Source organism: Tamandua tetradactyla, chromosome 26, assembly GCF_023851605.1.
Source record: "Tamandua tetradactyla isolate mTamTet1 chromosome 26, mTamTet1.pri, whole genome shotgun sequence".
NCBI lineage: Eukaryota > Metazoa > Chordata > Mammalia > Pilosa > Myrmecophagidae > Tamandua > Tamandua tetradactyla.
Window position 1 is genome coordinate 38,530,020 of NC_135352.1, and position 16,491 is coordinate 38,546,510.

At 38.0% G+C, this 16,491-nt stretch overlaps 1 long non-coding RNA gene across 1 annotated transcript; it reads right to left on the minus strand.

The window, feature by feature from the left end:
- Positions 1 to 4,080: 4,080 nt before the first annotated feature.
- Positions 4,081 to 14,633, minus strand: LOC143669683 (uncharacterized). Its single transcript, XR_013168969.1, has 4 exons — positions 14,320 to 14,633; positions 10,583 to 10,846; positions 6,040 to 6,120; positions 4,081 to 4,417 (listed from the first exon to the last, which is right to left on the minus strand). It is a non-coding gene; the product is annotated as an uncharacterized LOC143669683 (long non-coding RNA).
- Between the last annotated feature and the right edge of the window lie 1,858 nt (positions 14,634 to 16,491).

The window sequence follows — 16,491 nt, forward strand, 5'->3', positions numbered from 1 at the left end:
TTCCCTACCCCCATTATATATTTATTTATTGCTCTCTTTTTTACTTACTTATTGGTCCATACACTGGATAAAGGAAGTGTAAATCACAAGGTTTTCACAATCACATGGTCATACCTTAAAAGCTCTATAGTTATTAAATCATCTTCAAGGATCAAGGCTATTGGATTACAGCTCAACAGTTTCAGGCATGTACCTCTAGCTACTCCAAAACACCAAAATCTGAAAAGGAATATCTATATACTGCATACGAATAAGCTCCAGAATGACCTCTTAACTCTATTTGAAATCTCTCAGCCACTGAAACTTTACTTTGTCCTATTTATCTTCCCCTTTTGGTCAAGAAGGTTTTCTCACTCCCAGGATGCCAGGACCAGACACATCCCAGGAGTCATGTCCCACGTTGCCAGGGAGATTTACATCCCTGGGAAACATGTCACACGTAAGGGGAAGGGCAGTGAGTTTATCTGTGGACTTGGCTTAGAGAGAGAGGACACATATGAGCAACAAAATGACTTTTGGGGGGTGACTTTTAGACAATCATAAGCAAGCTTACCTTCTCCTTTTAGCAGTATTAAGTTTCATAAGGACAATCCCCAAGACTGAGGGCCTTGCCCATCAATTGGCAGTCTCCAATGATTGTAAGAATATTAGGTCTTTTCCCAGTGGAGAATAATATTTCTATCTCCCCCCCTCCCCAGTCCTTCAAGGGGACTTTGCAAATACTTTTCAATCTTCTGAACAAATTACTCTGGGATGTATCGGGGCATCACACCAACCTGTACAAACCAACAAGATCTCACTCCCTATTCAAGGTGTTATGTAATTATGGTGTTTGAATAAGCTGACCTTACAAGTTAAACATCTCTTCCTTTGGTCTCACACAAGTCGAAGTTTTAAAATACAGTCAATATCAGGGTACAAAGGGTAGTTCAGTAGTAGAATTCTCGCCTGCCATGCAGGAGACCTGGGATTGATTCCTGGCCCATGCATTCTCCCCCTGCTCCCCTCCCCCCAAAAAAAAACTCAAATGGTACTGCAATAATGGGATACTCACATGGAAAAAGAATGAAATGTGACCCCAGCCATGCAGCATGCAAAAAAAAAAAAAATGCAATATCATCCTTTACCCTTTAGTCTGCCTTAACTTAGTTCTACCCAGATCAGCTTCGTTTATATCTGTATTTGAAGTCTGGTCACTTTTTCAGTGCCTTTAATAGTTGCTGCCCATGCACACATTTAAACCATCTTCAACTCCTCTATCTAATACTAAATATTCCTCAAACCTATCCATTTTTTCTAGCATCATTACTACCATTTAGTATCTTTTTCTTACAGCCACTAACAGTTATTTTCTGACTGGTCTCCACTCTTCCATTCTTGTCATTTATAATCCATTCTTTCACAGCAGCCAAAGTGATTGCTTTGACACTTAAATTGCACCACTCTGTGCCCTTGTCATTTACTTCCCAACATGAAACCTCTATGCTAACTAAGTGAAAACCCATTTTAGGAACCAGGTCTTCTTACCTGTAGTGACAGTCACTTTCTTTCGTAATTATAGGCATGGAATTTCAAACATGAAAATAAATTTAATTTTCAAAAGATGCAAAATTATGGTAAATAATTTTTGTTACAATGCTTTCTAGAATAATTGTTTAAAATGGGAATAAAAAGAGCTTAAGATGATAACCAAATCTAAATGTTGTCATCTAATGTTTAGTCTTTTTGAAAAGAAAGAGCTTTATGCAACACTCCTGGATAGCTGAAGCACTTTACACCTGTTCAGGAATTTCAACTGGCAATAAGTTTATGTAATTTTTTTTTCTTTATAAAGAACACCACTTTATCACTATGCCTTTTTTTTTAAGGTTCAAGTAGGGTGCCTTTCTTTCAAAGTGATAGGACAACTCAATATATTAAAGAGCTCTTTACAGGTTTTCAGATTTTTATCTGAGAGTGTGCATGTCATTTAATCAGTACCATACAGTCATAATTGTCATTGTTTGTCCAATGAAGATGGCTTTGCGGTCAAAATACTGATGTTCAGTTCCCAAATACCAATTTACTGATTTTAGAAACTTGAGCAGTTTAATTAAACTTGTGAGCCTCAGTTTCCCCAATGATATATAAAGGAATAATAATTATAATTACTACAAAGTATTACAGTAAGGATTTAACAACATAATGCATGTAAAACTAGAAAGTCATAAATGATAGTTTCTTTCTTTCACAGGTGATTCATAATAAAAACAAATTAAAAAATGCAGGGGTTTCCCCCTAATTTTTCAGTTCCTTAATCCTCTTTCCAATTTTTAATGTTATTTAAAAACCAGTACATCTGGTATATAAAGAAGTTGCATTGAAATACGGTTTCAAACTAGAAGCTCTTTCTAAGGATCCACAGAGGAATAACTAGTTTGGAAACTGGGAGAAAAATAATTGTGAAAGTGTTTACATTTCATATATAGTCTTCCAATGACTGCAAATATACTATCATAAAATGTAAGAACTGGAATGGATTTTAGAAAGAATACCATTACAATGTATATGACCTTTGCTAATAATAATGCAAGCGCCTAATGTTTCTTGCATGCATAATATATCAGACATCATGCTAAAAGCTTTAAACATATTACCTCATTTATTAGTCACAATAGCAACTCGTATACATTGTTTTTATCCTCCTTTTATACATAAGGAAACTGATGCTAAAAAAAAAGTGAAACAATTTGCTTAAGTTCACAAAGCAGCAGTTTCAGAATTGAGTCCAAGCTGGGTAACCAGCTAGAAAGCCATAGATTTCATCACCATATTCTTTGAATTACTGAGAACAAAACACTTTTTAAAAGATGAAATAGGGTTAAAGAGCTGAGAATTCATAAAATAAAAAATAAAATAATAATCAATATAAATTAAAAATATCCAAGCTCACTGTCAATCAAAGACATATAAATTCAAATAAAAGCAACTGATTTAAAAGAGTAACAATCCAGAGTATTAGATAGTTATTAAGGAAAAAGCCATTGTCATACCAGCTAGGAGGAGTATAAATTGGTATCGAACCTTTGGAAGTCAATCCAGCATATCCTTTTAAAGCAGATATTTTGCCTCTATGAATTTAACTTAGGGAAATAATTAGAAAAAATATATATGTAAAAACTGGAAATAATCTTAATGTCCAACAATAGGATATTTGTAAATTAGCATACAATTTAAGCGTACTCTTTCACAGAATCATATTTTGCGATTTAAAATAATGCTGTAAGCAAGATAGCAAGTACATTTCAATTCATGTGCCAAATTTTTAAAAATCTTATAAATAATTTCACTTGCCATGGACAAAAAGGTTAAATTGGTAAACTATGCTTATTTTACTATGGATCACATTATTATTTAAACAATTAAGACTGATTTCTTAATGTGTTTAAATATTAACATTTTGTTTCATAAATTGTTACCAAAGTCATGCATATTTGGGCATATTTTGGCAATTGTCATATAATTCAAACTGCAAGCACATATTAATTTATGTTCTCCTTATAGACCATCTGAGTTTAATAGAATACAGAAACATTTGAAAAACGTGTTTACAAGACTCTGATCAAAAAGTAATTACAGGGCAGGCAACAGTGGCTCAGTGGCAGAGTCCTTGCCTGCTGTGCTGGAGACCCAGGTTCGATTCCCAGAGCCTACTCATGCAAAAAAAAAAAAAGTAATACAATGTATATATATCAAACAAAAAGGCCACAATTGCTTAAAAATATTAATAACAACAAAAAACGCACTATCAGTGACATGCAGTAACAGTAAAAGATTTTCTGTGATCATTCCACATCTAATCCATTACATCTTAGCTTTTTTTAAAATTTGATGTTTACCGTATTTCTCAGGTGTAAGTCATGATACCGTATACGTGTATACATATGTACATATATACATAAACATTTATGTTTTGGTTTTGTTTTCAAATTATCAAAACAAAATTGATAAATTGTATATATGATTACTCAAAAATAGTTTAATTTGAGCTCAGGATTTTCACAAGAAAATTCCCTGGGATTAATACTGTTCAATTTAATTAATCCTTAACCATCTTTCTTCAGAAATTGCAATTTGATTCAAAATGCCTTTTTGCAAACCATGTCTTAAAATGTCCCCAAAACATTTCAGGGTATAAAATAAGAAGTTCGTCGTTTTTTCATAGTTCTTCTCCTCGTTCAATTTTATAAATGCTAACATTTTTAATTCAAATTAGTTACATTCTTATGTTTTTAAAATGTAAGGAAATGTTCTTTTTCTCTTACATGAGTGGGTGAGGAGAGCCATCACGCCAGCCTGGGTCTCAGGGTAGCATGCTGGGGCTGAGGGAGGTTTCCACGCTGTGCAGTGGAGCCAGGCACAGCCCAGCCCAGAGCATCTGAACTCAAGCAGGGTGGAGGAGATGGGAATGGAGATGGGAAATTGGTTAGAGCAGTGTTAATCAAAGAAGACAATGAAATTCAGGTTTCTCACTATCAGAAAAGAGAGGTATAAATGTGGAGAAGGAGATAACTAGAATGAACCTATGGTTTTGAACTGGGATTTTGAGAAAGCCCTGTAAAATGGTTTTACAGATAGGTGATAGATGGATAACCGATAGATGAGAGATGATATAGGTACATAAAGATACAGATGGGTACAGACAGGGGTAAGACTGAGAGAGAGAAAGAAACAAGTAGGTATTTTATGCCCACCATGCACATTCCTACATGCGTCAGTGTATTCTCTAACTTTGGAGGAGAGGACTTAGAAGTGTCATCGTGACACAAATGAGCACACCTAACTCCCACCCTCCAGTGGGGTCTTCTTGGAGAAACGGCTGACTCCAGGACTGAGGCAGGAAAAGTACAAGACGAGCCTGGAGCATTTGTGTGTGTTTGTGCATGCACTTGCTTTGGGGGGGACAGGAGAGAGGGAGCCAGGCTGGTGAGAATTGTCACTTGTTTCTGAATTGCCAAAATCATCACCAAGGATCCATCAAGGAGTACATAAGAGGACAGAGGAGGCCGATGCACTGATTCTAGGGGAGGTCAGGAGTTTCGGGGGAAGGCTGAAGAGAGAGAGGACTCCCAGCTGCCCATTTTCCTTTGTTTCTGCATGCTGTGCAACGGGGTCACGTTTCATTCCCCTGCATGTGAATATCCTGTGCCTGTAGCATCATTTCCTTTCCCTTCTAGTGCCATGAGAAAGGGTCTTCCTCTGGCCAGAATCCACCAACCCCCATCCTGTTTCACTCCAGGTGGGGAAGGGGACGTGGGGAGAGGGCATAGTGTGAGTGGGCCCCAGGAGAGGAAGTGGTCTGGGGATGGGGTGCCAAAAAGCGAGGAAATGATTAAAGAACCAGGCGGAAATATTGAAAGCATACACAACCAGCTTGAAAAGATTCCGACTGGCTAAATTTGGCACAATTTAAGTAGAATGAACAGTTATATTAATGAATTGTAACTCATGGAATAAAATAGGATTCTGTGTGTCCATACTCATGCAAATAATTAAATAAATTTAGAATATGATGAGAAGTAGGATATTCACATATTCTCAAAGTGCTTTGTAACAATATATTTATTTAAAAAGGAATAAGAGTAAATCTACAGTTGAGAACTCTTACAGAAGACAGCTGAATCAAGAAATCAAAAATTCAGAGTAATATAATCATGGGATATAATTAGAACTTAGCATGATAAGCAAAGGGCATAATCTGAAGCTAATCCTGAGGAAATCTTAAAGCAAAGTCAAACTGCAGGGAATTATACAAAATATTGGTATGTAATTTAAAAAAATGTCAAGGTGTGAAAGTCAAGGACAGATAGAAGAACTATTTCAGATTTAAGGATACCAAAGATATATGAAAAACAAATGCCACAAGTGATTCTTGATTAGATCATTTTGCTATTAAGGATAACATTGAGACAGCTATAGAAAATTAAGAGGCCTCTGCCAATTACTTGGAATAGCATATCAATCACAAATTTATAATTATGATGCCAGTACTATACTTACACAACAGAACGCCCTTGTTTGTGTGTCCGAAATATCCTGGGGTGACGGATCATCATGCAGGGAACGTGCTCTCAACTAATTCTAGGAGAAAAAAGTTCCTTATACTATTTTTGAACATTTCTGTAAGTTATGGAATATTTCAAAATAAAAAGTGATTTAAAGAATCTAGTCAAATGAACTCACTCATAAATTGCATGTGTAAATTACAGCTTACAAGCCCAACTGAAAGATTCCTCTTCTGTATTTAATTTTATTATTAGCAGACTGAAGTATATTTAACTTTGCATTTTCTGGTATGTTTATACTTTCAAAGAATGAATAACCTACTGTTCCATAGGGGCATATCATTTTAGCTGATACAATAAGACCATATATTCATCATTAATAGATTTATCCTACATTAAATTCTTCAAAAGTAAACTTTGGAACTTGTTAGTTTATTAAAAACTAAAAGTGGATATTCAGTTTACTGAAAATATTTTATGTTTGATATTTATTTTATGTACTTTACTGAGAATGTAAATTTCTAATAAAAGAGAAAAAGAGAACTACTAATATTGAAACTATAGGTCATTCCTAATGTAGTTGTATACTTTTTGAAGTGGAAATAAATTTTAATAACTTTGAAAATGTTATTAAACCACACTTTTTCTTCTTATGGTTCCTGAAATCTAAAATTTTCTTGCCGACTTGGCTTTGCAGTATAAAATTAAGACAAAAAGGATCTAGTTTAGCACGAAGGCATGCTGATTCCAAGTTGTTATCCGTTCACCTCACTAAGAGCTCAAATACCACTGGATCAAAATTCAAGTACAGAGTGATGTTACCAACTGGTGATATGAACACCTCCTACAAACCTCTCCCCAGAGATTCAGGGAACAAAGGACAATTCTCACTTGCTCAAAACTCTGGAGGGAGGTAAAAACTGGAGGAGGAGCCACAAAAGTTGAATTGAAGAAAAAGAAAAATATCAGATAGGAAACTTCCATCCCTGGCCTGCTGGTCCCCTTCCTTCCCCTTCACTCAGTCCCAAACAGCTCAGGAAGTGCCCAGAGGCAGGAGCCACGAGCCCTCCCACCTCCCACCTGGGACACAGCAGTGAGACAGGTCCCCCCTATATCCAGACACAGAGACCTGAGCCCACAGCAACCCCTGGCAGGACTTAAGCTGCAGGGGAGGGCAGATATAAAAAGGCAGCAAGGACGAATTTTCAAAACAGAGGATCAAGGAAGGGACCTCAAAATCTTCCCTAAAAGCAGGAAGTAACCAAGCAGAAACTACCCAGATCAACTGTTTGGGGACCCTGGGGGACTGGGGAGGAAACTGGAAGGCCTGGGTCCGTGAGGAATGAACAGTCTGTGAAAATGTGGACAGAGACTGTGATTCTAGCCCTGGGTCCTGAGCCCCTCACCCACCCTTGAGGGAAACAGCAACAGAGCCCAGATCCTTACCTGGGGACAGCTATAGACAGGGGCATCTGGGGGAGTCCTCTGCCACAAGTAAAGGAGGAGATGCGCCCCATGTTGAGCCAGATTTTTGCCCATGAAGTGAGGGCCCAGGAACCCTGCAGTTTCAGCTCCACCTATTCAGACATTGCAAGGGGGTGGGGGTGGGGGGGGTCCAGAAGGCAAACAGCTTCTGAGGATGATTAAGTCACCAAACAGCACCATCTGCTGGGCATGCAAGAAAGTGCAGGGGTACAGCATGGCTTTTCAGAGCCTCTGGAGACCCTATCCCAGGTGTGGGTACCTGGCCCTGTTTTGGCTGAGAAAAAGAATGAAATGGGAAGTATTACCCTTCCTGACTTTAAAGTACATCATAAGGCCACAGTGGTCAAAAAAGCATGGTACTGGCATAAAGATAGACAATGGAACCAAACTGAGAGCTTAAAATGGACCTTCAGATCTATGGTCAACTGATTTGTTGTTGTTGTTTTGTTTGTTTGTTTGTTTTGCATGGGCAGGCACTGGGCAACAACCTCAGCTGATTTTGAATAAGGATCCCAAGCCCACTCAACTGGGGGACAGAACAGTCTTTTCAATAAATGATGTTGAGAAAATTGGATATCCATATGCACAAGAATGAATGAGGACCTATTTCACACTGCACACAAAAATTAACTCAAAACAGATCAAAGACCTAAATAGAAGACCCAGTACCACAAAACTCCTAGAAGAAAATGTAGGGAAACATCTTCAAACTTGAATGGTAGGCAGTAGTTTCTTAAAGTTTACACTAGAAGCAAAAGCAACAAAAGAAAAAATAGATAAATGGGAAGCCCTTACAATCAAATAATTTAATGTTTCAAAGGATTTTGTCAAAGGGGTAAAAAGACAACCGATTCAATGCAAGAAAATATTTGGAAACCACATACTTGATAAGGTTTGCTATCAAATCCTACGACACAACAATAAAAAGATAAACACAATCTAAAAATGGGCAAAGGACCTCCCCCTCTATACATGGGACACCTCCCCCTCTTTATGTGGGACAGGACTCCCAGGGGTGTGGACCTTCCTGGCAACATGGGACAGAAATCCTAGAATGAGATGGGACTCAGCACCAAGGGATTGAGAAAACCTTCTTGACCAAAAGGGGGAAGAGCTAAATGAGACAAAATAAAGCTTCAATGGCTGAGAGATTCTGAACAGAGTCAAGAGGTTATCCTGGAGGTTATTCTTACACATTAAATAGATAATACCTTTTTAGCTAAGGTGTAACAGAGAGGCTGGAGGGAACTGCCTGAAACTGTAGAGCTGTGTTCCAGTACCCATATTTCTTAAAGACGATTGTATAATAATAAAGCTTTCACAGTGTGGTTGTGTGATTGTGAAAACTTGTGTACGATGTTTCTTCTATCTACCTTATGAACAGATGAGTAAAACATATGGATTAAAAATAAATAAATAATAGGAGGAACAAATGTTAAAATAAATTTAGTAGATTAAAATGCTAGTGATCAATGAAAGGGAGGGGTAAGGGGTATGGTATGTACAAATTTCTTTTCTGTTTTCTTTATATTTCTTTTTCTGAATTGATGCAAATGTTCTAAGAAATGATCACGGTGATGAATATACAACCATGTGGTGAAAAAAAAAGAATGTTCATATTGTATGTTGATTGGTTTTATTCATAAAAAAATTTTTAAAAATGGGCAAAGGACATGAACAAATATTTCTCCGGAAAGGGAATGCAGGTAGCTGAGAGGCACATGAAAAGATGTTCATCTTCACTGGCTATTAGGGAAATGCAGATCAAAACCACAATGAGATATCATCTCACACCTTTAAGAATAGCCACTTTTAAATAAACAGGAAACTACAAGTATTAGAGAAGATGTGGAGAAATTGGAAATACTCATTCACTGCTGGTGGGAATGTAAAATGGCACAGCTGCAATGGATGACAGTTTGGTGGTTCTTTAAGAATCTAAGTATAGACTTGTCATATGGACTGGGTAATTCCATTACTTGGGATATACCAGGAAGTTCTGAAAGCAAGGATATGAACAGATATTTGCGTGCCGATGTTCATAGCAACATTATTCACAGTTGAAAAAAATGGAAACAAATCAAGTGTCCATCAACAGATGATTGGATAAACAAAATGTGGTAAATACATATGATGGAATACTATTCGACAGTAAAAAGGAATGAAGTCCTGAAGCATGCAACAGCATGGATGAACCTTGAGGAAATTATTTTAAGTGAAATTAGTCAGACACAAAAGGACACATATTGTATGATCTCACTGATATGAAATAATCATATTATGTAAACTCATAGACATAAAATATAGAATATAGGTTACCAGGATATAGAACGGGGCAAAAGAATGGGGAGTGGTTACTTAGTATGTGCAGAATGTTTAACTAGTGTGAACTCAAACATTAGGAACTTGACAGAGGTGATGGTAGCATGTCATTGTGAGAGTATTTGATAGGGCTGAATGGTAAGTGAGTATGGTGGAAAGGGGACGTTTAGAGTCACGTATGTCACCAGAAGGAAAGCTGGATATTAAAACATGGGAATATATATCACAATATATATGTGATGGACAATGCTCGTGACTAACTGTAAAAATATATAAAAGTTCTTTCATGAACTAGAGCAGATGTATGACACAATTATAAGGAGTTAGTAATAGAGGATTATATGGAGAAAATGTACCTATTGCAAACAATGGACTCTAGTTAACAGTATTATTTTAATACTCTTTCATCAACAGTAACAAATGTACTATGCCAACACTATGGATCAATAATATGGGAGGATAGGGAGTATGGGCAGATTAAACTTTCTTTTTATTTTTATAACTTTATTGGAGTAATGAAAATTGTTCTAAGTTTAGCACAGGGCTGTATGCACAATCATGTGATGACACTGTGAACAGTGATTACATACTTCGGATGGTTTCCAGTATAATTCCATACTGTGTGAATATACCTCAGTAAAATTGCTTTAAGAATATTCAAGTGTAGAATTATACTGGAGGTGAATGTGTACATCACCCCACTCCAGTTTCTGGAATTTATCTATACTAACCTCTTCTCCAGCTCCACTTCCCCTACTCCCCCCATCTTGATGTGTCTTTTCTCATCTTCTGGAATCTTATGTGGACTTGCCTTCGAAGATTGTTCACAGCAGTTCTTCAAGCACAAAAGAGAATGCTTTGACACTGAAGATGATAATTTGTTTGGATTCAAGATTAACATTTAAAAGTAGCTAGGTGATGTCTGTCAATCTTCCAACCCCTCACAATCTTCAGATTATATTTGGTTTGTTCTTTCTAGTTCAGAGAATGTTCTCCTGGACAAAGAAAATGGGAAACAAAACATCATCATAAAAGCTATGGGTACTCAAGTATTCACTTGAGTATAACAGATGACTTATTACATCAACATTAAACAAATGACGGTTATATCAACTATGCTATCTCCTTTCCACATATATATATATTGTTTCACAAATTTAAAGGAAGGTTTTTATTACCCTCAGTTGTGTAGAATCTCAGTTCTTTAGAGGCTTTGACCTTCATAAGACTCTTCTTCATTTACGTACCTTTCTTGTCTGCATTCTTCTACAATCCACACATGCTGGCTGTCTCATTCCCTTCTCAACTCCAATGTCATGGCCACAGAGACCTTCCTTTGCCCCTGGACCTCACAGAATTCCCCCTGCTCTGCCTCCCACTGGACTCCACCCCAGTCGTGCTTGTTGTAATTACATCACTTATCCAGTACTGGCAATGATTGCTTTCTTCTGTCTCCTTCAACTGGAAAGTGAGCTCCATGGAGGCAGGAACACTGCCATCTCTCTAAGGCTTCTTACTGGCCCAAGCACATGGCAGGTACCAAATAAACAGTTGTTGAATGCAGCGATGATATGCAAATATTAACTGGTATAGCAAAAGACACTGAACAATCAGAACACATGCCAGCTGTATAGCACAAGTATAGCAGAATGCATGCTACACTTGTGGACAGTCTGTGCACAGACTGATTATCGCCCTTAGTAAAATGAAAGTGTATTTGCCAGAGCTGCTATGGCAATTAACACACAATGGGTTGGCTTAAAGAGCAAGGCTTTATTGGATTATGGTTTTGGAGGCTTGATGTCTGAAATCAAGGCGCTAGGGAGGCCATGCTTTCTCTCCGAAGCGTAGGGTTTCTGCTTGCCACAATCCTTGGGCTTTCTTGACGTGCATATCTGCTTCACGTCGTGTGGCAATCACTCTCACCTGGTGTCTAATCTTCCAGTTTCTGCTGACGTCTGGCTTCTTCCTGTGGCTGTCTCTGAACGACTGCACCCAAATTTCTTATGCTTATAAAGCGCTTCAGTAATTCAGATTAAATAGGATCTGTATTTAGGCCATGACTAAATAGGATCTTAGAAGATCCTATGAATAAATGAATTCATGCTTCAAAGGGTTCTATTTATAAATGGGTTCACACCCACAGGAATACAGTTTAAGATTAAGAACATGTCTTTTGCTGGGAGTACATAATTTAATTTCCCATGTAATGAATCTAAGGTACAATGCCTATCATAGGGCAAGCCCCCAGTAGATGTTAACTGTCATTGTCATCATCATTATGAGTACTTTAGAGACATATTCCCAGGGAAGTAAAGCACATCTATTTAGCCATGTGAAGCAACTATAACTCTGAATGCATAACGCATACTTCTGCCTAGTCTAATGCAAGGATAATTTTCAGTACCTATAAGTCCTGTTACTGCTGTCTTCACAAAGATAGTTACGTGGCACAAAATGTACTACCTGAGAACAGGTGATCTGACTTCTAGATATGACTCAACCTACAGTAATTGGTGACCTAAGAAATGATAACTTAATCTTAGTTGCTTTAATCTACCTATCTTGAAAATAAAGGGATTGGAACAGATAATAAATAGCCAAATCTCCAACCAAATTAAACCTCTAGACAAGCCCTGTGTTGCGGTAAATAATTAATATCTAGGGTAGTAATAAATAAATCGTCTTTTAATTCCAAATTACTAAATTGGTTTTTAGCTCTCTGAAAGGGTTCTTTATACCATTTTACCTTCAAAAATAATATAACACAAAAGCACCAGTCTTCTCCCTAGGAGAAATTAATAAACTAATGACCTGAAAAAAATTAATGCAATGCCAAACAGACATTTGTCCATTCCTTGGTATAAGTATAGTCACCAGCCAGAATCAATTGCACCATTAATCCTGACAAAATCCCTATAAAGCATCTGAATGGTGAATATTAGCCACATTCTTTTATTACAGGAGAAAAAACTGATCATGTAAACCAAAGAATTTGCATGGTTTGCCTAAAATAATCCATAATATTGATGAGAGATCTAGAAGAAGAAACTGGTTTAGAAATTTCCATTCCAGATAAATAGATGGGAAATATAGGAGTAGAAGATTTCATTATCCTTCTTTTATTCACTGCCTCCAAAAAATGCAGTCCAGTTCCCAAACGGTCTGATCTGAAGGAAGTTTAGTGATAGTGCTAGTCTCTCCACCCAATGGAACTGCACACAAACTGGTTTTCTCCTCCACAGGATCACTGGGAAGATAATTGATCTTATCTCACTATCAAGATTGTCACATGCCATTGCTATCATACGTTAGAGCTGCCCTTACTGGATAGTCACTGTGCTTTGGAGCAGAGACTTTGATTCTTGGGCAAGGGACCAAGACACCTGTTCAAGGAACTCTGTGCTGATATATCGTTTCTTCCTTCCCTTCTTTCTCATTCCTTCCTTATCGTATTCCCCCTTCCTTGGCATTCCGACACCCCCCCCTCATCCAGGCTATTGTCCTTAATTCCAAAAGATTGCTTATAGATATTTACAGGAGTTAAAACCCATTAAATATATGAGTAGAAATATTCCTACCATTAGGTTGTACTGGTTTTTTCACAATGCAATATGAGGTCTCACCTTTGTAGTTTCAAGAAGTTGACAGCTTTTAGGAAAACTATATTCCAAAGCAGAATTCAAGCAAACCAGCACATTTACACAAAAGCAAATCTTGAAAAGACAAGTTCAGGTCAGGAGTTAATAGAGAGGTCTCATATTCTGCCTTATCTTCATATATCCGAATATATTTAGCAACAACCAAAAAAGCATTTTTTGAAAATGAGGATCTAAAAAAATACACTTACCCTGACTTGCCCATGTATGTTTGGCTTATTGTGAGCCAGAAAGCAAAGAAGGAATGAAAGGCTGCTCTAATTAGATTTAGCTCCAGATGTGGGAGCTGGTTCCCAGAGCAGTGAGGGAATGCCCATGAAATTATTCCATGAACTGTAAAACACTTCACTCATGTTCTGTCTTATTATTAGGTCATCTTGAAGAAGCGAGCCGTAAATACAAAATAGTTTCAGATCAAAGCCAAAAATTGGAGTATGTGCTGTGTCATTCTGAAAGCTGACTGAATCGTGCCCATTTGAAATAAATGTGTCTATTCACAGGCCTCTGAAGAAAGGCCAGTTCCACATTCTAACATACACTATTTGTTACAGTTATTGTTATTTGATCCAATGTAGCAGAGATCTGCATTGCAAGTTTCACAGTATTAGCAAATACTGGGCCTTCATATTTTTTCCTTCTAATGATTTTGCCAATGTTGCTTTAAAGCTAAGTTTCACCCGTATTTCAAGAGCAGAGCACGTGGGGTGAATGAGAAGGACAGCAGAAACCACTGCAAAGTATGTTCCTAGCTCTGCTTTCCTCCATCCCATTACCCATGTTGGTTTCGCGTGTGCTGACTTCGTACTCACCTTAGCCAGGACACGAACAGCTCTGAAAGTTGCCTGGAGTACTGTAGCCTCATATGCAGACGCTCCTCATCAAGGGGAAAAGACTGTGCGTGCACCAAGAGCAAACAGTTTTCTTTGTCCTACTCCCATTTTCTGTTTCTTAATGCAAGGAGCACATCTTCTACCTTAAAGGAGCGCTCTAGTTTATGCAACACCTGCATTTGCAGATGAGTCATGTGAGGATCTCGTCAGGTCGGGGAAAGCGAAAGGGAACTGCAACTGGAGCTGCGGCGGCTGTGTCGCCCCTCCCAACATGGCTTCTGGAACCGCCCCTTCCGGACACTTGACTTCCGGAGAACCGCCCCTTTTAAAACCTGACTTCCGGAACTGATGAACAGCCGCTTCCGGACACCTGACTTCCGGAGAACCGCCCCTTCCAGACGGCACCTGATCCTCTTACTTGAAAACTTGCCCACGCCATCACCCAGGCGCTAACTCACCTCTCTCCATCTTGGAATTGGTGAGCTCAGCCCGGGAGCGCAGAAATAAACCTGCCCGCCTTAAATTTCCTGGTCTACTGTCCTTCGTTCTCACCCTTTTGCCTCCTAAACCTTTCAGATCTGATCTGTGAATGTCCCCATAGCTTTCACATCAGCCTGCACTAGAAACCAACTGCCCCCTTATCTGCAAGTCATGACTCCTGCTACTTTCGGAATCGGGTTCTCTGATGTGTTCAAACACTCAGAGCCAAAAATATATTCACTGATTAATATTTTTCAGCCCATTTATAAATGTAATTAAATTGGGGGGGTGCAAGGGTAGTTCACAGGGGACAAGAGTAGTTTAGTGGTAGAATTTGTGCATGCCATGTGGGAGACCCAGGATCAATTTCAGTCCTATCTACTTCCCAAAAACAAAGAAACAAGCAAAACAAACAAATTTAACAAATCATGCTGCAATAATGGGATAGTCACACGAAAAAGAATGAAATGTGACCCTGCCATACAGCATACAAAAAAATAAAAATAACATTAAATGTAATTAAATTTCCATGCTAAATACCCTAAGATTTTATGAAACGTGGAAAATCGCGTATCAAAAGATTTCTCTTCAGTCTGAGAAATGGGCTTCTGAAATCTGACCTCTATTGCTCCCTGGTACTGATGGACAGCACAGATTTCCAAAGACACAGTAGGAAACATTCACATCCTAGGCATTTTCGTCTTTCCTAAAGATCAGAGGACACTCATAGTGCATTTGAATATGCTGAAGTCAGTTTTGCTGCAATCCTCCAGAATGCCTTCTATCTGATAGGACCTTCTATTAGCTATCCACAAGAATAAATGAAATTTTCTCTCTGCTGTGTATGGCAGGTTCTAAAAGGAACATGGAATCCTTTAAATGTAGAAAGCTCGAATTTCATTCTTCCCATACTCATAGGATTTGAATGCTAATCTAATCACCCATCTCTGCCCAGTATGATTAAATTACCAAATAGAAAAGAAGCCAACTCTCAACTATTTTCTAAGGTGCTTCGCAGAAGTTAAAAAAGAATAAATAAGTTCTGAAAAATGAAACAGCTCAATGAAATGCAAAGATGTCTCCTTACCAAAATTTAAAAGCCAAATATACTGGCTCTGACATCTGGTATTAAACACGATGTAAAATTTTTTTTTCATTATGATGAAGAGAATTACAAACTCAAAAATTTGAGAAAATATCCCCATGCAAATGTGAATGGGTGATTGTTGCCAGAGCTTTTATTGACATTCCTCACACCCTGATGACATTGACGGTGACTCTGTGGTCTCTGGTTAGCATCATGATGGAGTCTTCCACTCCCCTCTGCTTCTCCTGAACTCCTTGATTTAATAACTGTAGAACAGAATAAATACAGTCGCTCTGCTTCCATTGCCCCTAGCTGCGATACATTCTCCAAAGTGCAATGAGGATAATCTTTCAAATACCCAAATTTAAAAGGGCTCTCCAGTTCTTAAAGCAATTCAGTGGCATCTTAGTGTCTTAGAAGGAAGTCCGATGTCCATTTCATAGCTTAAAACACCACAAGAACGTAACAAGACAATAAAAAATGGTCAGCTCCTCTACTGAAGCTTGTGGTAGTATAGGCAAGGCAGGTACCCAAGATCCCTAATACTAGAAGAAACTGCCCTATTTTAGTAGTACGTTTTAGGT